The following is a 17,647-nucleotide window of genomic DNA, read 5'->3' on the forward strand; positions in this document are numbered from 1 at the left end:
CTGTTCTGGCCTGGTTCTCTCCAGTGTCTGTTATGCCCCACCAGGCCGGACGCAGACCTGTGGTTTAGGCACCACAGGCCTGGGCCTCATCTTCGACCCTTGAAAAGACACAAACAAAGGACTGTTTCAGTGACTTTGATATAGAAGGACTTAGCAAAATATCGCCCTGTGCTATCACAGCTGTCTCCTCCAGATTCCTCCCTTCCTAACCTGTTCTCCCCTTCACAAAGCCCTACTCCCTCCCATCCCCCTGCATCCTCAACCCCCCCCCCTGGAAACAACATCTGCTGTCTGCTTCTGGCTCAACTTCCCCCAGATTCCTCATGGACAGGATTCAGAGGGAAAACTCTTTGTAGGTTAACAGACACCTTAAGGTTCATGTCCTATGAATGGGTGCAGTCTATCAGTGGTGAAAAGGAAAAGATCAAACGTATGTGAATTTTGTGGATCACCTGCACCATTCCCTTGAACCCCATTTCCAATTCCTTTTATCCCTTACCTGGATATTCTGTCCTTTGTACTCGAGGTGAGGAGACAGCAACATAACCCTCGAAACAGGTACCTAAGCCGCCTCCTCACCCCTTTCCAGCTCCTTCTGCTGTGCTCGTTGGAGGCTATGGCTGCCTCCTGGAGCTCTTCCTTTGGAGATGGAGATGGTAACGTCATACTTATTATGTCATTGACTATTTCAGATTCTTTGTTCCCATGCTCTGGGTGGGACACAGCATGTATGAGATCCCTTGTCGTCTGGCTGAGAAGGTCCCTCGAATCTGCACTTGCATCATTCTCTGTAATGCTGGCATCATCATGAGCTCCATGGTTCATTTCACACTTGGTGTCTTCTAGCAAGCACAATACATCCAGTGTTGTAGTGCTAAAAGTGATGGTCTCCTCTTTCTCAACATCATCTCTTTCCCCAAATGAGGCAGCACTTTCTGTCTCCTCAGATGTTCTTACTGTCTTCAAACAATCACTCTGTGGGGCAGAATTCACAGGTGTGTGAATATCTGATGCATAAATCAGGTGAGATGGAGTTAGAGAAGCCCTAGCTACTTTTCTCCCTTACCTCCTGGCCTTTGTTGCCTGGTGTATGATGTGAAGTTGTGAAAAATGTAGGCAGAGCCAGTTCACTCCATCTCCTCTTGAGTGGAAAGCGAGGGAGTGTGAGACGATGTGCTGCCCTCTTGGTGGGATGGCTCTTTCGATAGTTTTCTATTTGCCCAAAGGTATAATTACTTTTTTTCTCATAAAGCATGTCATTTTGGGCAAGGCCCTCATAAAATCTCCTTGTTCCAGGTGTTTCAAAGTTGCTGTCCTCCAGGCGGCTCAGGGAACACATTGTTTTTACAAGGGTGGAGATGGACCATGTCAAACCTAGTGGTCCTGATGCTGCTTGTACATTGGCATCACTGAGATCCCTCCATGATGTTTCCTCTGCCATGTCCTCCACCTTTCCAGGTGGAGAATGGCACCACCACCCAATGCTAGAAGTAAAAACTACAACAAGAAATGAAATCGTCTCTAAAAAACAAGGTTATGGCTATCTATCAATTTTTAGGTCATGAAACTCAAAGATCTCTCAAGAATACTAATTATTACTAATTATGCATATTGAAGTCAAAGATTAAAACAAATTCAAACCCCAAAGAACTTAGGAGAAAGTATAAGAAAGTTCAGAGCTGGAAACAACTGGACTCTTGAGGTAGAAGCAGAGGTCAGAGGAAAAGATCTGATCCTTTGAAAGGATGATCAAATCTGAGGAACCCATGACCTGAACCACCCAAAAAGACACACATTTTTGAGATATGAGAGAAGAATGAGAAGTGTAAGATCCATGGAAACCCTTGGGGCTTCTGGCAACCTTCTACTCAAGACTGTTGACAATCCCCAAAGAGAGATACTGCTCAATTCATAAACAGAAGCCAACATTGATGGAACAGGACACCAAACATGCACCAGCTGCTGCCTTCCCACTGCTGTACCCTGTATATGATGGTAAATTCACGAGCTTATGAATCATGCAAAGAGATAGGTAGGATTGTAAGATTGAAAGAATAATACAGTCTCTCTCAGCAAGGACAGCCCAGGACTAATAGATTGCATAAAGGATCTTACCTGATGGCTATAAAGGAAAATGGAGGAAAATGGAGGTCAATGATTCTCAAGCGGATTCACAAAATAGACGAGGAAAGAACATTCCAAACATCGTAAAGAGCCAGTAATACCCAGATGCCCAAACCATAAACATATACGTTATGTATGCATCCTCATGGGAAATCACATGCACAGGCATGGGCGTGCTGTGCACACACAAGCGCGCGCGCGTGCGCACACACACACACACACACACAGTATGATATAATGTCTTTGATGAACACCACCTTAAATGGCATTCCTTGTTCAAGATTGGTCAGCAACACACGACCGAGATTCTCATGCTCACAGTGAGTTGAGCATGGGTATCTAGGATAATTCCACAGAAACACCAAGATCAGTTAATGGGCAAAATCAAGGGAAGAGGCCATGCTCACCCACAAATAATGAAATTGAGTTATTTTGCAAAATACACATGAATATAGTGTAGTGATATCTCCATTGAACTAATAACGCCTGTCTGAAGATGAAAGAATGGAGCTTGCCACTAGCTAACAACAGAGATGTGGTCGTTTGTATGAACACTCAGACAGGAAGTGAGGTAGCTGGGCAGAGTCAGGATATAACCACAGAGAACTGGAACCCACCGTCCTGTCAGCTGACATGCTAAGGACCTAAGGTGTGGCAGGGTCTATCTCCTCCTCTTTGATCTCAGCATTTCCCTCTGTATCTGACTCCAGGTTTGTATTATCTAGAACAATTAAGAGCTCCATTTACATTATAGGTTTAGTTATAATATAAAAGCTCCAGATACATCCTGAGACTAACTAGAGCTGTTACTGGGTAGGTGGGATCTTAAACAAAAGGGGAAAAGTGTAAGTACAGCAAGTGAGTGTTGCAATATAACACAGCAGATGAAAATCATCCCATGAAAACATCCAGTTCACTATATGCATGGGCACATGTGTCACAGGGATAATTATTGCTCCACACAGTTAATGTTTGAAAAAAGGAAAGAAAAGAAATCAGTGTACATCATGGCCAAACAAATTCATCAAAAAATGACCAAGTTTTTTAAAAGGCAAGTGAACACAACAAGAAATCAGTGTTTCAGACATAAGCAGTGAGTGTGTGAATCAAAAGGAAACAGACCTTGAAATCCACAACCAATAGGAAAACTCCCAATTCAAGGTCTATGAGAACAGGAAAACCCAAGTGTATCAGGCCCAGTGCTGGAATCCAATTGCTCTCCATACAACACGAGTTTCTCTGCTCCTTCAGGATTAACCCCAGCACACTGTAATGTCTTCTATGATCAGATTTCTTTCATTTCTCACGAGGGTCAAGTAATGCCATTGCAAGGGATGGAGCAGTTACAGCAGGGAATAACCCCAACAGTTTATCTGCATTACTTTATCATGACAGTAAACATAACCTTAACAGATTCAACTTAAGGGACAAATGGTATCCTTTCTTCTATGCACTCAGAGAACAGGGGAGGCATGGGAGTTGGCAGAAGCTGGGAAGTTGACTTGGGGCTGCCTTCTATCACCCAAGTCTCCTGATGCTCTCCAATGCTTTATGCTTTCATAACTTCCCAGATGAATCAGCACTCCATACTAGAGAGCAAGCATTCAGACACGTGAGGAACGAACTATGAGGCCTTTCACATCTAACCTTGAAGAGTATATTTTGTCTTTATTCACGATAAGTCCCATAGTACAAAGTATGACAGACTCAGGAACTCTGAGCTGACCTGGATTAGGGACTTGGGTCTGGATTAGTGAGATTGTGAACCTACACTCTGTTTTGATGGCATTTTCACTATAAGTTCTCTAAGAATTCAACAGTGCAGACATCATGGCGTCTATATTCCTGGTATTCGATTCTTATTTCTTAAACATGAATGAATGGACTCTTAAAGATGGTAGCCCTTAAGTAACACAACAGCGTTGTGGTCTGTCCTTTATTGACACCACGTGTTTCAGTATTGTAGGAGATGGAACAATGCAATTCTGGAAGATAATGAAGAGGATAGGTGACTTTCAATGAAGCTAGGGCATCATAGTTGTACAGGTGATGTATTCAAATACACACCTCAGTGAAACTATTTTTCAATGTAGTCCATACTACCAGAGCATTTCAATTCAGAAAAAGTATTTAAATTTTTGCTTTAAAAAGTAAAAGTAATTTTAAAATGTCAAAGGATCATACTCATTTAGAATTATGGGTGGTAGAAAAGAAGAAATGAAATTAACTGGACAAATTAATCCAAAAACAATTCAAGAGATGTAGGTCAAAACTAACAAAACAGAAAAGAAACACAAATTCCTGAGGTCAAATCAGATCAACTGTGTGTGTTTCCAAGTAATCAACTATAAAATTCTACGCGATCCACTTTCTGAGTCCAAACTCCCTGCAGTCAACAAAGCAACACCTTCTCTGCAGAGTGAGTACAAGTCTCAGACCAGCCAGTGCCTTCAATGGGCAGGGTCTGTAATTCCTCACAATGGTTCCAGTGAGGTCACTGCAAAATAACAAAAAACAAAAGAAAGCAAGCAAACAAACAAAAATAATGAGGCTATTCATGACCCAAAGATTTTTCTTCCTTTGTGTCTCCCAGCAATGCATTTCTTTTCCCACGGCCATAAGCAAACCCTTGAGAAAAAGCAACATAAGTCGGATAGATCTTATGTATGCTCTGGCTCTCAATGGACGAGGAAAGCAGGGATGGAGGCTTTGGAAGTTGAATCTCAAGGATGGTGGAATGGCATTTACAGACTCATTTGCCTCTAATGACCCAATTTCTCCTTCTGGGTTCTGCCACACAGGTGCTTCACAACCTCCCCAGGTAGCAATCCCTGCTAGAGCTCAGGAGTTCAGCGATATATGATGTTGTGAGTCCTCTATCATTTGCACGTAAGGAAGATGTTTTGGCTATAATGAGAACAGCAGTAAAACCAAGAATGGACTCATTGAGCTTTGTGCAGAACTGAGTGAGAGATGTAGTTATTCCCTAGGTAGAGAGTGAACACACGGGCTTCTTCGATGTTCCTTTCACATAGACCCTCACATTCTCTAATGACTCTGGCTGCTGTAGACCTCCTAGATTCTACATTAATGATGATAACTCAGTCTCTTTATCTTAATTCATATTTATGGGAACCAAAAGTATGGTAGCCTGTCCTTGACACTGTGATGCCATGAGGACATGTGCTGTCCCTCAAAATACCCCAGGCATGTTTTGTCTCCTGATTGGCGTGCTGGGAGGGGAACATTCTTACTGTGATAGGGGAGTTGATTTACACAGTGTTGTGGCCACACCTTGATGATCCCCAGAGATCACCAAGGAGACAGACTCACCAAACTGAAAATGCAATGCTTTATCGTTTAATCCTACCGGTAGGGACTCTGTCTAGCAAATTGATGCAGTAGCCTCCAGAGGGAGTGGCCACCTATTCTATTGCAGGAGTTTTAAAAACAAAAAAGTCACAGGATTACATGAGTAGGTAGGGAGAGGCATGGATCCGATCCTGATTAGTTGACATGTTGGGGGAAAATTAGGGGAACTTCTCAGAGTCAGGGCAACTGGTCTGTTAGCGCTTTTGATTGGCTGGCTACAGATGAGAAGATCATTTGCTGGTTTCTATGGCTTTTTCTGTCTCTCAGAGGTGGTTCCCAACCCAAAGATCCTGTGGCCAAACAGTTTTCAGGTACTAACTAAGTCTAAGAGGAAGCTTGTCTTTGGGTTTTCAACACAATCTCTAAGAACTAAATCTCCTTGAGGCCAGGGGGAAGGGTGGAATGGGTTTGTTCTGGAGGCTTGTCCACAATATTTACATGTATATGGATTCTCTCCAGTATTAATAATAAGGGTTGAATGGGAACTTAGAGCTTTGCCACATTTATACAATTTCTCCCCAGAGTAAGTTATTAGAAGTGAAGCCTTTGATTTTGGTTTACCCTTTTCAAGCAAAATGCCCTGGGAAGTCACAAAGCTGATGGGTAGGATCCAAGCACATGGCATAGTCAAACTCCTGATATTTACACCTACTTTGCATTAACAGAATTTTTAAAGTATAGAAATAAAACAATGTACGAAATGACAAAGATAAATTAGTAGATAATAGAGCAGGGCTGGTAATAAACAAAAAACAGAAGCAAATACATGACGTAAATCCAAAGCTATAAACAATAAATTAAAAATGGTTCCCAATCCAACACCTGGGATCAATCAAACTCACTACTTTCAGGTCAGTGCAATTCCAAAGATGATAGTATAAACAAACAAACAAACAATCAGAAAAGGCCCTCAGATCAAACTCTAAGTCCAACTGCTTTGTAGCCTAGTAACAGGTTCACCGCAGAGTAAGGACAAGATCCAGGCCCAGCTGGAGCCTTATATGAGTGGGGGATTCTCATTCTTCACAGTGGCTCCCTGTGAGGTCATGTGAGCTGGGGACCAATCACAGCCAGCCAAATCCCATCACCATTCTCTAGTTCTTTTCATGATTCCTGCCAATTCTATGCCATAATACCACTTCTGAGAGGCAGGAGTGTTTTTCTTGGGCTTTCAGAGTATCTGGAACTGCTTGTTTGTGGACTCAGCTGCTGGCACGGGCAGCAGAATGTGAGGCGGAGGCAACTGCTCTCACTTAATACATAGTCTCCCAGGTGTCTTCATTGCCCACTGTCTCCAGCCAGGCCACACTTCCAAGAGTTCACTAATTACTCAAACAGGAGTGCATAAGGGGACCAAGAATCAAACACATGGGACAGGACATACCAAATTCAACCCTTGACAAAGACCTTTCACCCTTAAGGGATGATAAAAGGTACAAAGAAAATGATAGACTCGGGAAGATTTTGATTCCTGTGTTATGGACACTTGATTTTAGCTAGTCAGGAAGTTAGGGTCATTTGATTTCCTGGAGCCTCCGTCCCTAGCATTCTGTATCAACATGTGTCTTTTATGATACTCGGTATCGCTGCACTCATGGTGTTCAGTTACTTTTGCTTAAAACTTTGACTGGTTTGACATATGCTCACTCACTGACACTGAGATGCCATAAAAAGATGCTGTGTTTCCAAGTATTCAAAGACATGGGAGATACCTCTATTAGCCTCAAAAGAAGTGTCTCACTTCTGTCTCATAAGAACCTGATGTGATTATTCATAATAAGCCCTAGATCTCAAAGGAGTGTGGTAGATGGTTGTAGCATTAATTGAGATAGTCTTGTCATTCCATTTTGGCACATACAAAAATGTTTTATTTCTAGGACATGGAAGGTGAAGCCCTGCCTTCTTTGTCCTCTGACAAACATTCCTTTGTTTGGATCATTACTGAATTGTGGAAACTGATTCCTTGTTTATTGAAAGAGGAGAAGGGTAGAATGGACATCTTTTTCTCTCTGTACTTCTCTTTGGTCCCCTGTTTACTCAACAGAAGGAAAAAAACTCATTCTTTATATGTTTGATTTACACTCTACTTATTATCTTCTGTTGATTTTTCAAGGCATTGGACCTGATCTGCATCTCTGCCATGCATGTAGACAAAACTGCCTAAATTAGAGGAAGATCAAAACATTTTCTCCTAGAAGATTTTCTGCAAAGCTTCCTTCCACCTTGTCACCCATTCTATATATTTTAAGATTGACAGATGGACATCTATTGGCTGTCCCTAAGGCTCAGTTTGGTAACATCTATGTCTGTGATATGACCTAATCCAATCCCATCTGCCTGTTTTTCCTCCTGTAGACCTTGATGCCCATCTTCCGCCTAGTCATCATTTCCTCCTCGTCCTTTCTTCTTTCTCTGCATCTGGACTCAATCTACATCTCTGTGATCTCACACCAAAGCTGCTTTCCCTGCCTCTATGCAGCTTGAATTGCATATTCTGTTCTCACTGAAGACTCTGTTTTCATTCTGCTATCCCACTTCTGAAGCTGAAATCTGCCTTGGAGCCTTTACATTCACTGTGTAGCCTCTCAACCTATGTAAGGCTAGGAATCAAGCAGGCAAGCAGAAAGAACGATAGGGAGAAAGAGAGACAGAAAGTCTGGTAGACTTATGGTGCGATATGTGATTGGTCATTCGTATTTCTATTTAAAGTTGGAATAACTGAAGATGTTCACCTCACCTCGGGAGAGCTTTCCAAGGAACTTGGAGATATCTACAGCCTCAGCATTTGAAACCTCTGTACCTTGTGAATTTGTTGCTCAGTAAATTCTGACATTGTTAAAAGATGCTAGTGTTCCTTTATCTTTGTGACAGAGTGCTTAGGACACAACCTCTCTAGCACGGTTGTAAATGCCCAGGAACACCTTCCACTCACCTGTCATACAGCTAGCTGGTCTTACAGAGCAGCCCAGGTATTGAACCCAGGCACTGATGATGTCAGTAGTTGTTAACTGAAGATTTCCCTTTTCTTGCTATTCAAGCTAAATGCTTCCACAATCACTTTTGTAACCTTGTCTATTTGCAAATCCCATCCTGGTGGAACTCCTTGACTGGGCCATAGTGTTTTTTGTTTTGCTTTGTTTTTGTGTTGTATAAACTGTGTGAAATGGTGCATTAGATCAAACTACCATGGCAGCTATTTAGGGAAAATGGCCCCAAAATTTTAATTTTATAAGTAATCATGACTATCAAAAATGTTACATGCTCAATATTATGATGGAGATGGCAATAATAGCAACTACACAGATGTGGCTTGCAAAACTCATCGTAATAGAATACTTTTTTTCATGCATTTATTGTGTGTATCTGTGTGTATTGTGTGTTTATATATATGCACACACATCCAAGGCATGTGTATGAAGAACAGAGTATAATTTGCTTGACTCAGATTCCTCCTTAACTTGTTGGATGAAGGGATGTAGCTCGGATCATCGGGTCTTGTGACAAACATCCTCACCCAGTAAACCATATTACTGTACCCATATCACAATTTTGAATTCATTTATTAATAATTGATGAATGAAAACTCATTGAAATATCCACATGACTTCAGCTAAGATGAGTTATAAAAGCCATCCATTCATAGACTGATTCATCTCACATTCACAAGTGTTAATTACAATAAAGGACTAAGCATGGAGGAAAAAAAGTCAAACCCTGTCCAAATGTGTCAAAGACCTGTGTTCACATCTTCAGGGTCACCCTCTCAGACTGTACTGACTGGCAGAGCTACTCTCCCTGTCTGCACCACGTGAACACAGTGGACTCACCTACAGGTTCAGCAGCTGTTTCAGTTCTGGGCACTCTAAGGCATGAAGGAAACAACCAAGTCTAGGGATTCTTGCTGTCTATCTCCCTAGGAACTATTAGAACTCAAGGAAGCATTAGGACTCCTGTGTCTGCAGCTGCTTCTCTAGATACGAAGACCTACCACCCAGTGCAGACTCTTTGCTCATATCTGGATTTCATGCAGTGTCCAAACCCTGTGCTCTGTTCATGGCAGTAGGAGTAGCTTTAGTGCCTTACAGTGTCTAATGGGAATGAAGAATAAATGCGCACATTGGATCTGAGCACATTTTCACAGAGAAACTGCTGTGACTACACCAATTACACAGTCTCCTTAGCAAAGATATGAGGGGAGAGGAACACACAGTTTATCCCTGCAAACTCATACAAAATAGGGAGCTCAGGTAATATTATAGCATCTGGTATAAACCAGCACATTCAGAGACGACTGCAGGCTAACTATGACCCCCCCACTCACAAAAAAATTAGCTCACAGTTTTCTATGAAATGTGCATATAGTGTTACTGTGACATTTCCATAATTGGTGGAGTCATTCTCCATTTAGTCACAGGCTTTCTTCCCTCTCTGTGGTCCAACTGAATGTCCAGAATTGCAGCCGGGCTGAGACATTACACAGACCACACCCTCTTCAGCTCTTCATTTCTTCTCATAAGCCTCTTGTTGTCTCTTAGAGGCGTTAGAATGTTGCACAACATCATGGCATGTTTGGAACAACGGGAGAAATTCCTACTGCAGTTCTTATTCCTCATGTCCCTTGTTTAAGGAATAAGAACATAAGGGATCAGACCTTTACAATCTTAATGCTGTGCTCATCCTAATTCCTAGATCTCTGTACCCTGTGACCTTCCTCCATGTCATTCCTATGACAGAAGTGTCCATCTTCTTTCATTCTCTTTTTTCCATCTTATTGTTTATTTATTTTTATACATTTGGTATTTAAATTATTTATTTATTTATTTATTTTATATAACCAAGTTCATTTAAATGAAAACAAACATTTATAGACAATATTTGGGAATTTGGGCGTTGTTCTTTCCCAACTACTTCCTGCTGGTAAGGGGCGCTGTCATGGGGGATTCTAAGAAGATGCAGAAATCCTGGCTGTAGTCTGTAAGGCTGCCTTGTCCAGCTGTTTTGAATGTAGGATCACCTGGTACTCTGTTTCAGGCGGTCTGGCTTGATCAAACCACATTAGTCTGGAAGGAATCCACAGCTTTTCATTTTCTGTGGAAACAAAACTAGAAATCCTTTTCCCCAGTAACTTGTCCTTGAGCTTAAATTTTGGAGTCAAAGCATTTTTTTTTAATTTATTATTTTACCTGTGGATCCCAGTTCGCTCTTCCTCCCTCCCTCCCTCCCTCCCTTTGACCCTCTCTGCCCTCTCACATGCACCCTAGACAACCTCCCCTCCCATCCCCCCACCCCATTCCATATGTAAGGGAATGCCATCCAGTTGGGGTCATGTAGCTCTGACAGGTCATGTGAAGTAGGGACTAGGGCTTCTCTCCTCTCTCTAGGTTAACCTAAGGCAGTTGTCCCTGCCTCGGGGATGTGTTAGCAAGGTCCTTTTGTGCACCAGGGATGCATCCTGGCTGCACTGTCTGAGGTCCCTTAGACTGCTCAGTCCTTCTGGCTGAGACCCATATTCAGGGGGGCCTGAGTCAGTTCCATGCTGGCTTCCCAGCTATCAGTCTGGGGGCCCATTGGCCCCTCCTTGTTCAGGTCTGCTGTCTCTATGTGTTTTTGCAATCTGGTCTTGTCCTCTTCATCTGCATCTGGGCTCTACTTCAACTCAGTGTTTACGTATGGGTGTTTGCTCCTGTTTCCAGCAGACATTAGATGAGGGCTCCATGGATAAATTAGTTGTTGATCTCACTATCCGGGAAGGGCATTTATGGTAGCCTTTCCACGGAAGTTCAAATTGTTAGCTGGCGACAGTCTTGTAGTTCTCTAGACCTTTCTTTGTGTTCAATTTTACCGTCAAACCAATAATTGCTCCCTCTTTTATGTTCTCTCTCTCTCTCTCTCTTTCCTGTCTTCTATTCCTAACCCGATTCAATCTTCCAGGTCACACGTGTTTTCCTTCCTCCCCCCATTTTCTCCTACTTCTCTCTTCATTCGCTGCCCCCCCCACTTCCCCTGTGCTCTGGGGGACATGTCCCTTCCCGGTTCTGTGAGGGACTTTATATGAATCTGTTATAATACACCTTGTATCCTAGTTCCTCTGGAGGTGTGAATTGTAGGCTGGTGATACTTTGATCTAGGTCTAAAATCCATATATGAGTGAGTACATACTGTGTTCCTCTTTTTGTGACTGGGTTACCTCATTCAGGATGGCTTTTCAAGTGTCATCCACTTGCCTGCGAATTTCAAGATACCATTATTTTTTTTCTGCAGATATCTTCAGTATCCATTCTTCAATTGAGGGGCATCTAGGTTGCTTCCAGGTTCTTGCTATTACAAATAATGCTGCTATGAACATAGTTGTGCAGATGTCTTTGTTGCATGGATGTGAACCCTTTGGGTATATGCCTAAGAGGGGGATTGCCGGGTCCTGTGGTAAACTAATTCCCATTTTCCTGAGGAACCGCCATACTGATCTCCAAAATGGCCGTATGAGTTTGCACTCCCACCAGCAGTGGAGGAGTGTTCCCATTTCTCCACATCCTCTCCAATATGAGTCATCATTGGTGTTTCTAATTTTAGCCATTATGGCAGGAGTAAGATGGTATCTCAGAGTTGTTTTGATTTGCATATCCCTGATAGCTAAGGATGTGGAGCACTTTCTTAAGTGTCTTTCAGCCTTTTTGATTTCCTCTATTGAGAATTCTTTCTTCAGTTCTGTGCCCCATTTTTTAATAGGATTATTTGGTGTTTTGTTGACTAGTTTCTTGAGTTCTTTGTATATTTTGGAGATCACCCCTTTGTCAGATATAGGCTTGGTGAAAATCTTTTCCCAGTCTGTGGGCTGCCGTTTGGTCTTGTCGACTGTATCTTTTGCCTTACAGAAGCTTCTGAGTTTGAAGAGGTCCCATTTTAATTGTTTATCTCGGTGTCTGTGCCCCGGGAGTTATGTTCAGGAAGTGGTCTCCTATACCAATTTGTTCAAGGGTGCCTCCTACTTTCTCTTCTAAGAGGTTCGATGTGGCTGGATTGATGTTGAGGTCTTTGATCTATTTGGACTTGAGTTTTGTGCATGGCGACAGACATAGGTCTATCTGCAGACTTCTACACACCCTCATCCAATAGTGCCAGCCCCATTGTTATTTAAATTTCATAAAAATTAAAAACAATCTTACTTTTACAAACCAATCTCAGTCCCCTCTCTGTCCCGAAATCCCATGACCCTCAACATCTCTTTATCCCCGCCCCATTTATTCCTCAGGTAGGGTGAGTCATCCCATGGAGAATCATCCAAGTGTGTGACATCATTGCGGCAGACTTTAGGCCCTCATCTCTTTATCTAGGCTGAGAGAGCATCCCTCCATAGGGACTGGGCTCCAAAAGCCAGTTCACACAATAGCGATAAATACTAGTTCCCCATATATTTCCCGAGGCACCCATCTGACACTCACGTTCAGGTGGCCTAGTTCAGTCTTATGCAGCTCTCCAGCTATCAGCCTGAAGCTCCCACTTGCTCACATGAGCTGTCTCAGTGGGTTTCCCAATATGATCTTACCCCTTTGCTCATCTCTCCCCCATCTCCACAACTGTTCTCTGGGAGTTTGGGTCAGTGCTTGGCCATGGATCTCCTGTTTCCACCAGATACTGGATGAAGGCTCTATGATGGCATGTAAAATAGTCATCAGTCTTATAAGGGAAGGACATTTAATGTAGCCTCTCCACTATTGCTTGGCTTTTTAGTTGGAGTCATCTTTGTGAATCACTGGATATTTTCCTTGTGCCAGTTTTCCTGACAATATCATAATGGCTTCCTCTATCAAGGTATCTCTTTCCTTGCTCTTCTTCTCTGAACTTCCCCCAACCCAACCTTTCTGATCCCTCATATTGCTCTCTGGCTCCTGCACACCATTCAACTCTCTCATACCCCTTACCTCCCTCCCTCACATTCTGAATTTATGCTGGAAGTCTTTTCCTTTTACCATCATTCCCAGGTGTGTGTCCACGTATGTCTCTCTTAAGGTCTTATTGATTTCTATCTTGTCTGGGGATGTGGATTGTAAGCAGGTTATTCTTTGCTTTATGTATAATATCAACCTAGAGTGATTACATACTGTGTTTGTCTTTCTGTGTCTAGGCTACCTCACTCACGGTAGTTTCTTAAGTTCCAAATATTTACCTGTGAATTTCAAGATGTCTTTGTTCCCCCCCCCCCCCCGCACTGAGTAGTACTCCATTGTGTACATGTACCACATCGTCTTTATCCATTCTTTGAGTGAGGGGCATCTAGGTTGTTTCATGTTCTTGCTCATACAAATAATGCTGCTATGAACATTGTTGAGCAAATGTCCTGGTTGTATGATTGAGCATTCCATGCTGAGTGTAAATGCCCAAGAGCAGTATCTGTAAGGATTCAGGCATTACACTAGCCTGCCCTGTCACCTGGCAGAATGCACTCAGGCAGTACTCTGGTCTGCCCAGGGTTCCATGAGTACTGGTCTGTAGGCAGGTGTTAAGGACTCCTTTAAAAGTCAGACCCCTGCCCACTTAAGCTCTATTTTGTTTTCTCTTTTGGGCAAGCACTCTCCCTCTGTATCTCATGCTTTTGATTGGCCACCAACTACCCCCTTATTCTCTCCCCTGTTTTTCTCTCTCCCCTTCTCCCTCACTCCCCTTTCTAAATAAACTCCTCGTTTAAGCTCTATCTGCCTGGTGTGTTATTCCCTCCATCTCGGTTTCCCTCACCTGCTATGGAACCTGCAATGATCTCCCACGTGGTCCCTTCCCTTGGGACCCCATTCACTTGGGACCCTCACATGGGACCACCACCCCTACCCCTTCTCTACTTTTTATTCTTATAACTGTAAGCAAAAGAAAAACATTTTGGTGCTGAAACTCAGTAAGGCCCTTCTCAAGAACTCGGCGGCCGCCTGCCGTTGGACAGCCAGCCCGAGGTGTTCTGGGACCCTGATTACAAACCAACAGTCCACTTCCATCCACCCATTCACTAGAAATACCATCCCACACCAGTTACAATTCAGTAAGGTACCCTTTTTCATTGTACCACTCCACTGGGATACCTAAAAAAAAATAATTAAAAACCCTTTCACTTAATGCCACTTGTTAAGGCACCCAGACTCATTTACCTTTGCACTGAGAAATGGCTTAGATATCCCCTAGAAAATAAATCAAATTGGCTGCAATTACTTCCAGCAAACAGGTAGATGGAAGGAGTGATCATCCTTCCATCCAAGCCTTTTTACCTCTCTGCTAAACAATCTCTTTCCTTAAACTTGTCTGTTTCTGTTTTCTTCCCTGCATGCTAAAATTCTCCTGCCTGCAGCAGCTGCAACCCATCTCAGGGCGCGGGAACATCCCTCCACCTAAGTGTCCTGTTCCACTACGCATCTTATGCTCCTGTCCAAATGTCTCACTCTCTTGTTTGTCCTATCGTTTCTTCTCTGTACAGATGCCATTGGCTCACAGTGGGCTGGTCTGAGGCAGCATCTGCTCAAGATAACTATGAGAGTTTTTCATTTTTCCCCACGAATGAGGTTTTCAGGTTTTCTGCCCTAGCACCACTCATGCTGACTGGTGCATTCGTTTCTCAGACCCACGAGGGGTCTCTCTGGTTTTATACCTTAGCACTGTCCTTAGACTGGTACATTCATTTCTCAGACCTATGGTGGTCTTTTGAATGTTGTACTCCTTGGACTCTGGTGTCCAGTTAGTTTCACAAATCCTTCTGCCTCACTTGTGAAGAGAAAAAAGCCAACAAAACTATATCTCAAAACTTTATGACTTCTGCCAGCAGTTGGGAATGTGTTTATGGTAGCTGCCATCTGGACCATGTGGCCTAGCCTCACCCCACGTGGGTCTTCCCTCTGCTACACCAGCTGCCTAGGCAGAGGGACAGTCTAGCCAGCTTCTGCTGCGGATAGAACTGTAATTCATTTACTTTTTGCCTTTTACTCTTTGTCTCTAATTTCTTTTTTCACTGACTCTGTTGCACATGACTTCACACTCTTGTTTTTCTTATTTTTACCCAGTCCTGTTTGATATATCTGTACATGTGATTTAAATTTAACTTTATATGTAAATGTAAGCTAACTCTATATACAATTTAAATTCAACTGTGCAATCTCAAATATTCCTAAATTGTTATGTGTCTTTAAATTATGATAAACATTTAAGGTTATAAAGGTCTATGTCAAATTAACAAAATATTTATGCCACCCAGTCCTTCCTGTAAGCTGTTTATAAAGGTTAAGCTTCTATTACAAAAGGAAATGTTTCTCTACTTCTTTGTCCTTTATAGGTGTAAATCTAACTTACTAAGTTAAAACAAGTTACAATTTAGGCTGGAGGGCTCTGAGTAAAACATCCCTCATAGCCTCTCAGCTTGGATCCAGTTTTCCAAACGTATTAATTAATTACATGGATAAAGCCTTACCTAGTCACCTATGTGCTTAAGGCAAGTAAGTAACTAAAGACAAATGTCTACTGAGATATGCTAAACAGACAGACAGCCCTCAAATGCTGTCTGTGATTAAGCAATTGAGAGAATATGGCATTTAAAATGTTTCATTAAAAAGATTTTTATAGGCAGGCAAGATCCTTGACCCCCAAATCCGGGCCCCTGCCAAAGAACGAGGTCTCAGCTGGAGAGCGCCAGTTTCCAGTGAGATCCCACTACCCTGCAAAACCTTCTCAAGTTCCAGCCCAGCCCTCGTCCTCTTCTGCTGGCTATTGGCCAGAGGTGAGTCTTGGCACAATTGGGGCTGCCTGTCCCCTTCAACCTCTTTTCCCCCCTCCCCCGCCTGAACTCACTGGATTGGCCCCTGATCCTGCTGCTCCTGTCTCCGGTCCCCTTTGAGAGCACCCTTGGAGCTCTGATATACCCCCACCCATCCCAACCTCCAGCCTACCCCCCCACCCTGTGCCCTACCCCACCTACGGTCCTGCCGCTCTGGTTGAGCACTGGGACAGAGGGTGGAGCCAACAGTCCACCCTACTTCGGAGACCTCTCGGAGCAACTCCGAACAAAGGAGACCTGACTATCCACGTGGGACCACCTGTAATTTCCACCGGCTTGGTCCCTGACCCCGCCTCCAGTCCTCTGCTGGAGTCCCAGGCCCCTCCCAGAGATCTGCCTATCTCTGTGGGTCCACTTGGAGTTCCTGCAGGCAAGATCCTTGACCCCCAAATCCGGGCCCCTGCCAAAGAACGAGGTCTCAGCTGGAGAGCGCCAGTTTCCAGTGAGATCCCACTACCCTGCAAAACCTTCTCAAGTTCCAGTCCAGCCCTCGTCCTCTTCTGCTGGCTATTGGCCAAAGAGAAGCCTCCTAGAGAGCTTGGACCACACAGAGATACAGACATTGAATCTTTGATCCACATAAGCCCATCTGGGAAGGACCATAGAGAGAGGGGAAGAGACACCACCAACACCTACAGGAAGAAACTATGGGAAGAAGGCAATACAAGAGAACACCTAACAACAGAAAGACAAACATGACACCACCAGAATCTAGGGAATCTACACCAACTAGAATGGAACACAACAACAAAGCAGAGGAAGCAGAAGGGTACGACTTAAAAATCACCATCATAAAAATGATAGAGGCCCTCAAAGAAGATATGAGAAAATCCCTTAAAGAAATAGAGGAAAAAACAAACAAAAAAGTGGAAGAAATGAACAAATTCCTTAAGGAAAGTACAGAAAGCCAAAAAAAAAAAAAACAATTAACCAGGTGAAGGAAACGGTTCAAGATTTGAAAACCGAAATTGAGAAAATAAAGGCAACACAAATGGAAGGAAAGCTGGAAAATGAAAAGCTGGGCAAAAAATCGGAAACCAAGGACACAAGCATAACCAATAGAATTCAAGAGATGGAAGAGAGAATCTCAGGCGCAGAAGATAAACTGGAAGAAATAGATTCATCGACCAAAGAAAACCATAAATCCAACAAATCCTTAACACACAATATCCAGGAAATGTGGGACACCATGAAAAGGCCAAACCTAAGAATAATAGGCATAGAGGAAGGTGAGGAAGCCCAGCTCAAAGGTGCTGAAAACATATTCAACAAAATCATCGAGGAAAACTTTCCAAATCTGAAGAAGGACATGCCCATGAAAGTACAAGAAGCATACCGAACCCCAAATAC

This window comes from Phodopus roborovskii, unplaced genomic scaffold, assembly GCF_943737965.1.
Source record: "Phodopus roborovskii unplaced genomic scaffold, PHOROB, whole genome shotgun sequence".
Classification (NCBI taxonomy): Eukaryota; Metazoa; Chordata; class Mammalia; order Rodentia; family Cricetidae; genus Phodopus; species Phodopus roborovskii.